We start from the raw sequence: 17,142 nt of genomic DNA, 5'->3' as shown, positions 1-17,142 counted from the left end.
CGAAAACAATAGGTGATCTGTCGAAAACGACAGACCACGTAATAAGAAAAAGAAAACAAACTAGATGGAATTTTGACTGCGCGCAGTCGAAAATGATGCCTCCGCCATAGAGCAATTTAAACAAGTTTGGAGTTTAAATCTCCAGTGGTTCTTGAGATATCATGATAACAATCTCAATGTATGGAATTTCATAAGTTGACCTCTGTGACCCTTGACCTTTGACCTACGTGCTCCAAAATCTAATCAGATTGTCTTCCTATGGTGATACACACTATCCTTAAGTTTGAAGTTTTTACATCTCCAGTGGTTCTTGAGATATCATGATAACAATCTCAATGTATGGAATTTCATAAGTTGACCTCTATGACCCTTGACCTTTGACCTACATGCTCCAAAATGTAATCAGATTGTTTTCCTATAGTGATACACACTATCACTAAGTTTGAAGTTTTTACATCTCCAGTGGTTCTTGAGATATCATGATAACAATCTCAATGTATGGAATTTCATAAGTTGACCTCTGTGACCCTTGACCTTTGACATACGTGCTCCAAAATCTACTCAGATCGTCTTCCTATGGTGATACATACTATCCTTAAGTTTGAAGTTTAAATCTCAAATGGTTCTTGAGATATCGCGCTAACAAAATCAATACAAGGAATTTCATAAGTTGACCTCTGTGACCTGTGACCTTTGACCTACGTACTCCAAAATCTAATCAGATCGTCTTCCTATGGTGATAAATACTATTCCCGAGTCTTAAGTTTAAATCTTAAATGGTTCTTGAGATATTATGATAACGGTCAAACGGGACGGACGTACGGACGTACGGACGTACGGATGGACGTACGGACGGACAACACGAACACATGATGCCTCAGGCACCACCTTCGGTGGCGGAGGCATAAAAATATTTTCCTCCAAAATGCTGAACCGCCCCGGACCTTCTAATTTCGGCCCGAAAGTTGTGATAATTCAAATTTTTACAATATTTGCCCCTACGCCCCTTCCAAAGGGATATGGGGGTCAGGATCCATCTAATGGCATGTATGTACATTCATTGTGGGGAAACTAGCCTATTCACAAAATATAATATTTTCCTCGAAAATGCTGAATCACCCCGGCCCTTATCATTTTGGCCTGAAATTGGTGTTTATTCAAATTATCACAATATTTGCCCCTATGCCCCTTTCAAAGGGATATGGGGGTCATGATCCATCTAATGGCATGTAGGTACATTCATTGTGGGGAAACTAGCCTATTAAAAAAAATATATATTTTCCTCCAAAATCCTGAACCACCCCGGCCCTTACCATTTCAGCCTGAAATTGGTGTTTATTCAAATTATCACAATATTTGCCCCTACGCCCCTTTCAAAGGGATATGGGGGTCAAGATCCATCTAATAGCATGTATGGACATTCATTGTGGGGAAACTAACCTATTAAAAAAAATATATATTTTCCTCCAAAATGCTGAACCACCCCGGAACCTTCTAATTTCGGCCCGAAAGTTGGGATAATTCAAATTTTTACAATATTTGCACCTACGCCCCTTTCAAAGGGATATGGGGGTCAGGATCCATCTAATGGCATGTATGTACATTCATTGTGGGGAAACTAGCCTATTAAAAAAAATATATATTTTCCTCCAAAATGCTGAACCACCCCGGCCCTTACCATTTCGGCCTGAAATTGGTGTTTATTCAAATTATCACAACATTTGCCCCTACGCCCCTTTCAAAGGGATTAGGGGTCAGGATCCATCTAATGGCATGTATGGACATTCATTGTGGGGAAACTAACCTATTAAAAAAAAAAAAAATTTCCTCCAAAATGCTGAACCACCCCGACCCTTCTAATTTCGGCCCAAAAGTTGTGATAATTCAAATTTTTACAATATTTGCCCCTTCGCCCCTTCCAAAGGGATATGGGGGTCAGGATCCATCTAATGGCATGTATGTACATTGATTGTGAGGAAACTAGCCTATTCAAAAAATATAATATTTTCCTCAAAAATGCTGAACCACCCCGGCCCTTACCATTTTGGCCTGAAATTGGTGTTTATTCAAATTATCACAATATTTGCCCCTATGCCCCTTTCAAAGGAATATGGGGGTCAAGATCCATCTAATGGCATGTAGGTACATTCATTGTGGAAAAATTAGCCTATTAAAAAATATATATATTTTCCTCCAAAATCCTGAACCACCCCGGCCCTTACCATTTCGGCCTGAAATTGGTGTTTATTCAAATTATCACAATATTTGCCCCTACGCCCCTTTCAAAGGGATATGGGGGTCAAGATCCATCTAATGGCATGTATGGACATTCATTGTGGGGAAACTAACCTATTAAAAAAAATATATATTTTCCTCCAAAATGCTGAACCACCCCGGCCCTTCTAATTTCGGCCTGAAAGTTGTGATAATTCAAATTTTTACAATATTTGCCCCTACGCCCCTTTCAAAGGGATATGGGGGTCAGGATCCATCTAATGGCATGTATATACATTCATTGTGGGGAAACTAGCCTATTAAAAAAATATATATTTTCCTCCAAAATGCTGAACCACCCCGGCCCTTACCATTTTGGCCTGAAATTGGTGTTTATTCAAATTATCACAATATTTGCCCCTATGCCCCTTTCAAAGGGATATGGGGGTCATGATCCATCTAATGGCATGTAGGTACATTCATTGTGGAGAAACTAGCCTATTAAAAAAAAAAAAATTTTCCTCCAAAATGCTGAACCACCCCGGCCCTTCTAATTTCGGCACGAAAGTTGTGATATTTCAAATTTTTACAATATTTGCCCCTTCGCCCCTTTCAAAGGGATATGGGGGTCAGGATCAATCTAATGGCATGTATGTACAGTACATTCATTGTGGGGAAACTAGATTATTAAAAAAAATATATATTTTCCTCCAAAATGTTGAACCACCCCGGCCCTTACCATTTTGGCCTGAAATTGGTGTTTATTCAAATTATCACAATATTTGCCCCTTCGCCCCTTTCAAAGGGATATGGGAGTCAGGATCAACCTAATGGCATGTATGTACATTCATTGTGGGGAAACTAGCCTATTAAAAAAAATATATATTTTCCTCCAAAATGCTGAAAAACCCCGGCCCTTCTAATTTCGGCACGAAAGTTGTGATAATTAAAATTTTTACAATATTTGCCCCTACGCCCCTTTCAATGGGATATGGGGGTCAGGATCCATCTAATGGCATGTAGGTACATTCATTGTGGAGAAACTAGCCTATTAAAAAAAATATATATTTTCCTCCAAAATGCTGAACCACCCTGGCCCTTCTAATTTCGGCCTGAAATTGGTGTTTATTCAAATTATCACAATATTTGCCCCTATGCCCCTTTCAAAGGAATATGGGGGTCAAGATCCATCTAATGGCATGTAGGTACATTCATTGTGGAAAAATTAGCCTATTAAAAAAATATATATATTTTCCTCCAAAATGCTGAACCACCCCGGCCCTTACAATTTCGGCCCGAAAGTTGTGATAATTCAAATTTTTACAATATTTGCCCCTACGCCCCTTTCAAAGGGATATGGGGGTCAGGATCCATCTAATGGCATGTATGGACATTCATTGTGGGGAAACTAGCCTATTCAAAAAATATAATATTTTCCTCGAAAATGCAGAACCACCCCGGCCCTTACCATTTCAACCTGAAATTGGTGTTTATTCAAATTATCACAATATTTGCCCCTACGCCCCTTTCAAAGGGATATCGGGGTCAAGATCATCTAATGGCATGTATGGACATTCATTGTGGGGAAATTAACCTATTAAAAAAAATATATATTTTCCTCCAAAAAGCTGAGCCACCCCGGACCTTTTGATTTCGGCCCGAAAGTTGTGATAATTCAAATTTTTACAATATTTGCCCCTACGCCCCTTTCAAAGGGATATGGGGGTCAGGATCCATCTAATGGCATGTATGTACATTCATTGTGGGGAAACTAGCCTAATCAAAAAATATAATATTTTCCTCCAAAATGCTGAACCACCCCGGCCCTTACCATTTCGGCCTGAAATTGGTGTTTATTCAAATTATCACAATATTTGCCCCTACGCCCCTTTCAAAGGGATATCGGGGTCAAGATCCATCTAATGGCATGTATGGACATTCATTGTGGGGAAATAACCTATTAAAAAAATATATATTTTCCTCCAAAATGCTGAGCCACCCCGGACCTTTTGATTTCGGCCCGAAAGTTGTGATAATTCAAATTTTTACAATATTTGCCCCTACGCCCCTTTCAAAGGGATATGGGGGTCAGGATCCATCTAATGGCATGTATATACATTCATTGTGGGGAAACTAGCCTATTAAAAAAAATATATATTTTCCTCCAAAATGCTGAACCACCCCGGCCCTTACCATTTTGGCCTGAAATTGGTGTTTATTCAAATTATCACAATATTTGCCCCTATGCCCCTTTCAAAGGGATATGGGGGTCATGATCCATCTAATGGCATGTAGGTACATTCATTGTGGAGAAACTAGCCTATTAAAAAAAAAAAATTTTCCTCCAAAATGCTGAACCACCCCGGCCCTTCTAATTTCGGCACGAAAGTTGTGATATTTCAAATTTTTACAATATTTGCCCCTACGCCCCTTTCAAAGGGATATGGGGGTCAGGATCATCTAATGGCATGTATGTACAGTACATCATTGTGGGGAAACTAGATTATTAAAAAAAATATATATTTTCCTCCAAAATGTTGAACCACCCCGGCCCTTACCATTTGGCCTGAAATTGGTGTTTATTCAAATTATCACAATATTTGCCCCTACGCCCCTTTCAAAGGGATATGGGAGTCAGGATCAACTAATGGCATGTATGTACATTCATTGTGGGGAAACTAGCCTATTAAAAAAAATATATATTTTCCTCCAAAATGCTGAAAACCCCGGCCCTTCTAATTTCGGCACGAAAGTTGTGATAATTAAAATTTTTACAATATTTGCCCCTACGCCCCTTTCAAAGGGATATGGGGGTCATGATCCATCTAATGGCATGTATGTACATTCATTGTGGAGAAACTAGCCTATTAAAAAAATATATATTTTCCTCCAAAATGCTGAACCACCCCGGCCCTTCTAATTTCGGCCTGAAATTGGTGTTTTTTCAAATTATCACAATATTTGCCCCTACCCCTTTCAAAGGAATATGGGGGTCAAGATCCATCTAATGGCATGTAGGTACATTCATTGTGGAAAAATTAGCCTATTAAAAAATATATATATTTTCCTCCAAAATGCTGAACCACCCCGGCCCTTACAATTTCGGCCCGAAAGTTGTGATAATTCAAATTTTTACAATATTTGCCCCTACGCCCCTTTCAAAGGGATATGGGGTCAGGATCCATCTAATGGCATGTATGGACATTCATTGTGGGGAAACTAGCCTATTCAAAAAATATAATATTTTCCTCGAAAATGCTGAACCACCCCGGCCCTTACCATTTCAACCTGAAATTGTGTTTATTCAAATTATCACAATATTTGCCCCTACGCCCCTTTCAAAGGGATATCAGGGTCAAGATCATCTAATGGCATGTATGGACATTCATTGTGGGGAAATTAACCTATTAAAAAAAATATATATTTTCCTCCAAAAAGCTGAGCCACCCCGGACCTTTTGATTTCGGCCCGAAAGTTGTGATAATTCAAATTTTTACAATATTTGCCCCTACGCCCCTTTCAAAGGGATATGGGGGTCAGGATCCATCTAATGGCATGTATGTACATTCATTGTGGGGAAACTAGCCTAATCAAAAAATATAATATTTTCCTCCAAAATGCTGAACCACCCCGGCCCTTACCATTTCGGCCTGAAATTGGTGTTTATTCAAATTATCACAATATTTGCCCCTACGCCCCTTTCAAAGGGATATGGGGGTCAAGATCCATCTAATGGCATGTATGGACATTCATTGTGGGGAAACTATTAAAAAAAAAAATATATATTTTCCTCCAAAAAGCTGAGCCACCCCGGACCTTTTGATTTCGGCCCGAAAGTTGTGATAATTCAAATTTTTACAATATTTGCCCCTACGCCCCTTTCAAAGGGATATGGGGGTCAGGATCCATCTAATGGCATGTATGTACATTCATTGTGGGGAAACTAGCCAATTCAAAAAATATAATATTTTCCTCCAAAATGCTGAACCACCCCGCCCTTACCATTTCGGCCTGAAATTGGTGTTTATTCAAATTATCACAATATTTGCCCCTACGCCCCTTTCAAAGGGATATGGGGGTCAGGATCCATCTAAAGGCATGTATGGACATTCATTGTGGGGAAACTAACCTATTAAAAAAAAAATATATTTTCCTCCAAAATGCTGAACCACCCCGACCTTCTAATTTCGGCCCGAAAGTTGTGATAATTCAAATTTTTACAACATTTGCCCCTACGCCCCTTTCCAAAGGGATATGGGGGTCAGGATCCATCTAATGGCATGTATGGACATTCATTTTGGGAAACTAACCTATTCAAAAAAAAATATATTTTCCTCCAAAATGCTGAACCACCCCGGCTCTTACAATTTCGGCACGAAAGTTGTGATAATTCAAAATTTTACAATATTTGCCCCTTCGCCCCTTTCAAAGGGATATGGGGGTCAGGATCCATCTAATGGCATGTATGTACATTCATTGTGGGGAAACTAGCCTATTCAAAAAATATAATATTTTCCTCCAAAATGCTGAACCACCCCGGCCCTTACCATTTCGGCCCGAAAGTTGTGATAATTCAAATTTTTACAATATTTGCCCCTACGCCCATTTCAAAGGGATATGGGGGTCAAGATCCATCTAATGGCATGTATGTACATTCATTGTGGGGAAACTAGCCTAATCAAAAAATATAATATTTTCCTCCAAAATGCTGAACCACCCCGGCCCTTACCATTTCGGCCTGAAATTGGTGTTTATTCAATTTATCACAATATTTGCCCCTACGCCCCTTTCAAAGGGATATGGGGGTCAGGATCCATTTAATGGCATGTATGTACATACATTGTGGGGAAACTAGCCTAATCAAAAAATATAATTTTTTCCTTCAAAATGCTGAACCACCCCGGCCCTTACAATTTCGGCCCGAAAGATGTGATAATTCAAATTTTACAATATTTGCCCCTACGCCCCTTTCAAAGGGATATGGGGGTCAGGATCCATCTAATGGCATGTATGTACATTCATTGTGGGGAAACTAGCCTAATCAAAAAATATAATATTTTCCTCCAAAATGCTGAACCACCCCGGCCCTTACCATTTCGGCCTGAAATTGGTGTTTATTTAAATTATCACAATATTTGCCCCTACGCCCCTTTCAAAGGGATATGGGGGTCAGGATCCATCTAATGGCATGTATGGACATTCATTGTGGGAAACTAACCTATTAAAAAAAATATATATTTTCCTCCAAAATGCTGAACCACCCCGACCTTCTAATTTCGGCCCAAAGTTGTGATAATTCAAATTTTTACAATATTTGCCCCTACGCCCCTTCCAAAGGGATATGGGGGTCAGGATCCATCTAATGGCATGTATGTACATTCATTGTGGGGAAACTAGCCTATTCAAAAAATATAATATTTTCCTCCAAAATGCTGAACCACCCCGGCCCTTACCATTTCGGCCTGAAATTGGTGTTTATTCAAATTATCACAATATTTGCCCCTACGCCCCTTTCAAAGGGATATGGGGGTCAGGATCCATCTAATGGCATGTATGGACATTCATTGTGGGGAAACTAACCTATTAAAAAAAATATATATTTTCCTCCAAAATGCTGAGCCACCCCGGACCTTTGATTTCGGCCCGAAAGTTGTGATAATTCAAATTTTTACAATATTTGCCCCTACGCCCCTTTCAAAGGGATATGGGGGTCAGGATCCATCTAATGGCATGTATGTACATTCATTGTGGGGAAACTAGCCTAATCAAAAAATATAATATTTTCCTCCAAAATGCTGAACCACCCCGGCCCTTACCATTTCGGCCTGAAATTGGTGATTATTCAAATTATCACAATATTTGCCCATACGCCCCTTTCAAAGGGATATGGGGGTCAGGATCCATCTAATGGCATGTATGGACATTCATTGTGGGGAAACTAACCTATTAAAAAAAATATATATTTTCCTCCAAAATGCTGAACCACCCCGGACCTTCTAATTTCGGCCCAAAAGTTGTGATAATTCAAATTTTTACAATATTTGCCCCTACGCCCCTTCCAAAGGGATATGGGGGTCAGGATCCATCTAATGGCATGTATGGACATTCATTTTGGGAAACTAACCTATTCAAAAAAAAAATATTTTCCTCCAAAATGCTGAACCACCCCGGCTCTTACAATTTCGGCACGAAAGTTGTGATAATTCAAATTTTACAATATTTGCCCCTTCGCCCCTTTCAAAGGGATATGGGGGTCAGGATCCATCTAATGGCATGTATGTACATTCATTGTGGGGAAACTAGCCTATTAAAAAATAATATTTTCCTCCAAAATGCTGAACCACCCCGGCCCTTACCATTTCGGCCCGAAAGTTGTGATAATTCAAATTTTTACAATATTTGCCCCTACGCCCCTTTCAAAGGGATATGGGGGTCAGGATCCATCTAATGGCATGTATGTACATTCATTGTGGGGAAACTAGCCTAATCAAAAAATATAATATTTTCCTCCAAAATGCTGAACCACCCCGGCCCTTACCATTTCGGCCTGAAATTGGTGTTTATTCAAATTATCACAATATTTGCCCCTACGCCCATTTCAAAGGGATATGGGGGTCAAGATCCATCTAATGGCATGTATGTACATTCATTGTGGGGAAACTAGCCTAAAAAAAATAATATTTTTTCCTCCAAAATGCTGAACCACCCCGGCCCTTACAATTTCGGCCCGAAAGTTGTGATAATTCAAATTTTTACAATATTTGCCCCTACGCCCCTTTCAAAGGGATATGGGGGTCAGGATCCATCTAATGGCATGTATGTACATTCATTGTGGGGAAACTAGCCTATTCAAAAAATATAATATTTTCCTCCAAAATGCTGAACCACCCCGGCCCTTACCATTTCGGCCTGAAATTGGTGTTTATTTAAATTATCACAATATTTGCCCCTACGCCCCTTTCAAAGGGATATGGGGGTCAGGATCCATCTAATGGCATGTATGGACATTCATTGTGGGGAAACTAACCTATTAAAAAAAAGATATATTTTCCTCCAAAATGCTGAACCACCCCGGACCTTCAATTTCGGCCCGAAAGTTGTGATAATTCAAATTTTTACAATATTTGCCCCTACGCCCCTTCCAAAGGGATATGGGGGTCAGGATCCATCTAATGGCATGTATGTACATTCATTGTGGGAAAACTAGCCTAATCAAAAAATATAATATTTTCCTCCAAAATGCTGAACCACCCCGGCCCTTACCATTTCGGCCTGAAATTGTGTTATTCAAATTATCACAATATTTGCCCCTACGCCCATTTCAAAGGGATATGGGGGTCAAGATCCATCTAATGGCATGTATGTACATTCATTGTGGGGAAACTAGCCTAATCAAAAAATATAATTTTTTCCTTCAAAATGCTGAACCACCCCGGCCCTTACAATTTCGGCCCGAAAGTTGTGATAATTCAAATTTTTACAATATTTGCCCCTACGCCCCTTTCAAAGGGATATGGGGGTCAGGATCCATCTAATGGCATGTATGTACATTCATTGTGGGGAAACTAGCCTATTCAAAAAATATAATATTTTCCTCCAAAATGCTGAACCACCCCGGCCCTTACCATTTCGGCCTGAAATTTGTGTTTATTCAAATTATCACAATATTTGCCCCTACGCCCCTTTCAAAGGGATATGGGGGTCAGGATCCATCTAATGGCATGTATGGACATTCATTGTGGGAAAACTAACCTATTAAAAAAAAGATATATTTTCCTCCAAAATGCTGAACCACCCCGGACCTTCTAATTTCGGCCCAAAAGTTGTGATAATTCAAATTTTTACAATATTTGCCCCTACGCCCCTTCCAAAGGGATATGGGGGTCAGGATCCATCTAATGGCATGTATGTACATTCATTGTGGGGAAACTAGCCTAATCAAAAAATATAATATTTTCCTCCAAAATGCTGAACCACCCCGGCCCTTACCATTTCGGCCTGAAATTGGTGTTTATTCAAATTATCACAATATTTGCCCCTACGCCCCTTTCAAAGGGATATGGGGGTCAGGATCCATCTAAAGGCATGTATGGACATTCATTGTGGGAAAACTAGCCTATTAAAAAAATATATATTTTCCTCCAAAATGCTGAACCACCCCGGACCTTCTAATTTCGGCCCAAAAGTTGTGATAATTCAAATTTTTACAATATTTGCCCCTACGCCCCTTCCAAAGGGATATGGGGGTCAGGATCCATCTAATGGGCATGTATGTACATTCATTGTGGGGAAACTAGCCTATTCAAAAAATATAATATTTTCCTCCAAAATGCTGAACCACCCCGGCCCTTACCATTTCGGCCCGAAAGTTGTGATAATTCAAATTTTTACAATATTTGCCCCTACGCCCATTTCAAAGGGATATCGGGGTCAAGATCCATCTAATGGCATGAATGGACATTCATTGTGGGGAAACTAACCTATTAAAAAAAATATATATTTTCCTCGAAAATGCTGAACCACCCCGGCCCTTACCATTTCGGCCCAAAAGTTGTGATAATTAAATTTTTACAATATTTGCCACTACGCCCCTTTCAAAGGGATATGGGGGTCAGGATCCATCTAATGGCATGTATGTACATTCATTGTGGGGAAACTAGCCTATTCAAAAAATATAATATTTTCCTCCAAAATGCTGAACCACCCCGGCCCTTACCATTTCGGCCCGAAAGTTGTGATAATTCAAATTTTTACAATATTTGCCCCTACGCCCTTTCAAAGGGATATCGGGTCAAGATCCATTTAATGGCATGTATGTACATTCATTGTGGGGAAACTAGCCTATTCAAAAAAATATATATTTTCCTCCAAAATGCTGAACCACCCCGGCCCTTACCATTTCGGCCCGAAAGTTGTGATAATTCAAATTTTTACAATATTTGCCCCTACGCCCCTTTCAAAGGGATATGGGGTCAGGATCCATCTAATGGCATGTATGGACATTCATTGTGGGGAAACTAGCCTATTCAAAAAATATAATATTTTCCTCCAAAATGCTGAGCCACCCCGGACCTTTTGATTTCGGCCTGAAATTGGTGATTATTCAAATTATTACAATATTTGCCCCTACGCCCATTTCAAAGGGATATGGGGGTCAGGATCCATCTAATGGCATGTATGTACATTCATTGTGGGGAAACTAGCCTAATAAAAAAATATAATTTTTCCTTCAAAATGCTGAACCACCCCGGCCCTTACAATTTCGACCCGAAAGTTGTGATAATTCAAATTTTTACAATATTTGCCCCTACGCCCCTTTCAAAGGGATATGGGGGTCAGGATCCATCTAATGGCATGTATGTACATTCATTGTGGGGAAACTAGCCTAATCAAAAAATATAATATTTTCCTCCAAAATGGAACCACCCCGGCCCTTACAATTTCGGCCTGAAATTGTGTTATTTAAATTTTCACAAAATTTGCCCCTACGCCCCTTTCAAAGGGATATGGGGGTCAGGATCCATCTAAAGGCATGTATGGACATTCATTGTGGGGAAACTAACCTATTAAAAAAAATATATATTTTCCTCCAAAATGCTGAACCACCCCGACCTTCTAATTTCGGCCCAAAAGTTGTGATAATTCAAATTTTTACAACATTTGCCCCTACGCCCCTTCCAAAGGGATATGGGGGTCAGGATCCATCTAATGGCATGTATAGACATTCCTTTTTGGGAAACTAACCTATTCAAAAAAAATAATATTTTCCTCTAAAATGCTGAACCACCCCGGCCCTTACCATTTCGGCCCGAAAGTTGTGATAATTCAAATTTTTACAATATTTGCCCCTCGCCCCTTTCAAAGGGATATGGGGGTCAGGATCAATCTAATGGCATGTATGTACATTTATTGTGGGGAAACTAACCTATTAAAAAAAATATATATTTCCTCCAAAATGCTGAACCACCCCGGCTCTTACAATTTCGGCACGAAAGTTGTGATAATTCAAATTTTACAATATTTGCCCCTACGCCCCTTTCAAAGGGATATGGTGGTCAGGATCCATCTAATGGCATGTATGTACATCATTGTGGGGAAACTAGCCTATTCAAAAAATATAATATTTTCCTCCAAAATGCTGAACCACCCCGGCCCTTACCATTTCGGCCCGAAAGTTGTGATAATTCAAATTTTTACAATATTTGCCCCTACGCCCCTTTCAAAGGGATATGGGGGTCAGGATCCATCTAATGGCATGTATGTACATTCATTGTGGGGAAACTAGCCTAATCAAAAAATATAATATTTTCCTCCAAAATGCTGAACCACCCCGGCCCTTACCATTTCGGCCTGAAATTGGTGTTTATTCAAATTATTACAATATTTGCCCCTACGCCCATTTCCAAAGGGATATGGGGGTCAAGATCCATCTAATGGCATGTATGTACATTCATTGTGGGGAAACTAGCCTATTCAAAAAATATAATATTTTCCTCGAAAATGCTGAACCACCCCGGCCCTTACCATTTCGGCCCGAAAGATGTGATAATTCAAATTTTTACAATATTTGCCCCTACGCCCCTTTCAAAGGGATATGGGGGTCAGGATCCATCTAATGGCATGTATGTACATTCATTGTGGGGAAACTAGCCTAATCAAAAAAATATAATATTTTCCTCCAAAATGCTGAACCACCCGGCCCTTACAATTTCGGCCTGAAATTGGTGTTTATTATAAATTATCACAATATTTGCCCTACGCCCCTTTCAAAGGGATATGGGGGTCAGGATCCATCTAAGGCATGTATGGACATTCATTGTGGGAAAACTAACCTATTAAAAAAAATATATATTTTCCTCCAAAATGCTGAACCACCCCGGACCTTCTAATTTCGGCCCAAAAGTTGTGATAATTCAAATTTTACAACATTTGCCCCTACGCCCCTTCCAAAGGGATATGGGGTCAGGATCCATCTAATGGCATGTATGGACATTCCTTTTGGGGAAACTAACCTATTCAAAAAAAATAATATTTTCCTCCAAAATGCTGAACCACCCCGGCCCTTACCATTTCGGCCCGAAAGTTGTGATAATTCAAATTTTACAATATTTGCCCCTACGCCCCTTTCAAAGGGATATGGGGGTCAGGATCAACCTAATGGCATGTATGTACATTTATTGTGGGGAAACTAACCTATTAAAAAAAATATATATTTTCCTCCAAAATGCTGAACCACCCCGGCCTTACAATTTCGGCCCGAAAGTTGTGATAATTCAAAATTTTACAATATTTGCCCCTTCGCCCCTTTCAAAGGGATATGGTGGTCAGGATCCATCTAATGGCATGTATGTACATTCATTGTGGGGAAACTAGCCTATTCAAAAAATATAATATTTTCCTCGAAAATGCTGAACCACCCCGGCCCTTACCATTTCGGCCCGAAAGTTGTGATAATTCAAATTTTTACAATATTTGCCCCTACGCCCCTTTCAAAGGGATATGGGGGTCAGGATCCATCTAATGGCATGTATGGACATTCATTGTGGGAAAACTAGCCTAATCAAAAAATATAATATTTTCCTCGAAAATGCTGAACCACCCCGGCCCTTACAATTTCGGCCTGAAATTGGTGTTTATTCAAATTATCACAATATTTGCCCTACGCCCCTTTCAAAGGGATATGGGGTCAAGATCCATCTAATGGCATGTATGGACATTCATTGTGGGGAAACTAACCTATTAAAAAAAAAATATTTTCCTCCAAAATGCTGAACCACCCCGGCTCTTACAATTTCGGCCCGAAAGTTGTGATAATTCAAATTTTACAATATTTGCCCCTACGCCCCTTTCAAAGGGATATGGGGGTCAGGATCCATCTAATGGCATGTATGTACATTCATTGTGGGGAAACTAGCCTATTCAAAAAATATAATATTTTCCTCCAAAATGCTGAACCACCCCGGCCCTTACCATTTCGGCCCGAAAGTTGTGATAATTCAAATTTTTACAATATTTGCCCCTACGCCCCTTTCAAAGGGATATGGGGGTCAGGATCCATCTAATGGCATGTATGGACATTCATTGTGGGAAACTAGCCTATTCAAAAAATTTTAATATTTTCCTCGAAAATGCTGACCACCCCGGCCCTTACCATTTCGGCCTGAAATTGGATTTATTCAAATTATCACAATATTTGCCCCTACGCCCCTTTCAAAGGGATATCGGGGTCAAGATCCATCTAATGGCATGTATGTACATTCATTGTGGGGAAACTAGCCTATTAAAAAAATATAGTATTTTCCTCCAAAATGCTGAACCACCCCGGCCCTTACAATTTCGACCCGAAAGTTGTGATAATTCAAATTTTTACAATATTTGCCCCTACGCCCCTTTCAAAGGGATATGGGGGTCAGGATCCATCTAATGGCATGTATGTACATTCATTGTGGGGAAACTAGCCTATTCAAAAAATATAATATTTTCCTCGAAAATGCTGAACCACCCCGGCCCTTACCATTTCGGCCTGAAATTGGTGTTTATTCAAATTATTACAATATTTGCCCTACGCCCCTTTCAAAGGGATATGGGGGTCAGATCCATCTAATGGCATGTATGGACATTCATTGTGGGGAAACTAACCTATTAAAAAAAATATATATTTTCCTCCAAAATGCTGAGCCACCCCGGACCTTTTAATTTCGGCCCGAAAGTTGTGATAATTCAAATTTTTACAATATTTGCCCCTACGCCCCTTTCAAAGGGATATGGGGGTCAGGATCCATCTAATGGCATGTATGTACATTCATTGTGGGGAAACTAGCCTAATCAAAAAATATAATATTTTCCTCCAAAATGCTGAACCACCCCGGCCCTTACCATTTCGGCCTGAAAGTTGGTGATTATTCAAATTTTCACAATATTTGCCCCTACGCCCTTTCAAAGGGATATGGGGGTCAGGATCCATCTAATGGCATGTATGTACATTCATTGTGGGGAAACTAGCCTATTCAAAAAAATATATATTTTCCTCCAAAATGCTGAACCACCCCGACCTTCTAATTTCGGCCCAAAAGTTGTGATAATTCAAATTTTTACAACATTTGCCCCTACGCCCCTTCCAAGGGATATGGGGGTCAGGATCCATCTAATGGCATGTATGGACATTCATTTTGGGGAAACTAGCCTATTCAAAAAAATAATATTTTCCTCCAAAATGCTGAACCACCCCGCCCTTACCATTTCGGCCCGAAAGTTGTGATAATTCAAATTTTTACAATATTTGCCCCTACGCCCCTTTCAAAGGGATATGGGAGTCAGGATCCATCTAATGGCATGTATGTACATTCATTGTGGGGAAACTAACCTATTCAAAAATATAATATTTTCCCTCGAAAATGCTGAACCACCCCGGCCCTTACCATTTCGGCCCGAAAGTTGGTGATTATTCAAATTTTTACAATATTTGCCCCTACGCCCCTTTCAAAGGGATATGGGGGTCAGGATCCATCTAATGGCATGTATGGACATTCATTGTGGGGAAACTAGCCTATTAAAAAAAATAATATTTTCCTCCAAAATGCTGAACCACCCCGGCCCTTACCATTTCGGCCTGAAATTGGTGTTTATATAAATTATCACAATATTTGCCCCTACGCCCCTTTCAAAGGGATATGGGGGTCAGGATCAATCTAAGGCATGTATGGACATTCATTGTGGGAAAACTAACTATTAAAAAAAATATATATTTTCCTCCAAAATGCTGAACCACCCCGGCCCTTCTAATTTCGGCCCAAAAGTTGTGATAATTCAAATTTTTACAATATTTGCCCCTACGCCCCTTCCAAAGGGATATGGGGGTCAGGATCCATCTAATGGCATGTATGTACATTCATTGTGGGGAAACTAGCCTATTCAAAAAATATAATATTTTCCTCCAAAATGCTGAACCACCCCGGCCTTACCATTTCGGCCCGAAAGTTGTGATAATTCAAATTTTTACAATATTTGCCCCTACGCCCCTTTCAAAGGGATATGGGGGTCAGGATCCATCTAATGGCATGTATGTACATTCATTGTGGGGAAACTAGCCTATTCAAAAAATATAATATTTTCCTCCAAAATGCTGAACCACCCCGGGCCCTTACCATTTCGGCCTCAAATTGGTGTTTATTCAAATTATCACAATATTTGCCCCTACGCCCCTTTCAAAGGGATATGGGGTCAAGATCCATCTAATGGCATGTATGGACATTCATTGTGGGGAAACTAGCCTATTCAAAAAAATAATATTTTCCTTCAAAAATGCTGAACCAACCCCGGCCCTTACAATTTGACCCGAAATTGTGATAATTCAAATTTTACAATATTTGCCCCTACGCCCCTTTCAAGGGATATGGGGGTCAGGATCCATCTAATGGCATGTATGGACATTCATTGTGGGAAACTAACCAATTCAAAAAAATATATTTCCTCCAAAATGCTGAACCACCCCGGCCCTTACCAATTTCGGCCCGAAAGTTGTGATAATTCAAATTTTTACAATATTTGCCCTTCGCCCCTTTCAAAGGGATATGGGAGTCAGGATCAACCTAATGGCATGTATGTACATTATTGTGGGGAAACTAACCTATTAAAAAAAAAAAATATTTTCCTCCAAAATGCTGAACCACCCCGGCCCTTACAATTTCGGCACGAAAGTTGTGATAATTCAAATTTTACAATATTTGCCCCTTCGCCCCTTTCAAAGGGATATGGGGGTCAGGATCCATCTAATGGCATGTATGTACATCCATTGTGGGGAAACTAGCCTATTCAAAAATATAATATTTTCCTCCAAAATGCTGAACCACCCCGGCCCTTACAATTTCGGCCCGAAAGTTGTGATAATTCAAATTTTTACAATATTTGCCCCTACGCCCCTTTCAAAGG

Source organism: Strongylocentrotus purpuratus, unplaced genomic scaffold (genome assembly GCF_000002235.5).
Source record: "Strongylocentrotus purpuratus isolate Spur 01 unplaced genomic scaffold, Spur_5.0 spur5_scaffold_3, whole genome shotgun sequence".
NCBI lineage: Eukaryota > Metazoa > Echinodermata > Echinoidea > Camarodonta > Strongylocentrotidae > Strongylocentrotus > Strongylocentrotus purpuratus.
Note: the sequence above shows the minus strand (reverse complement) of the source record.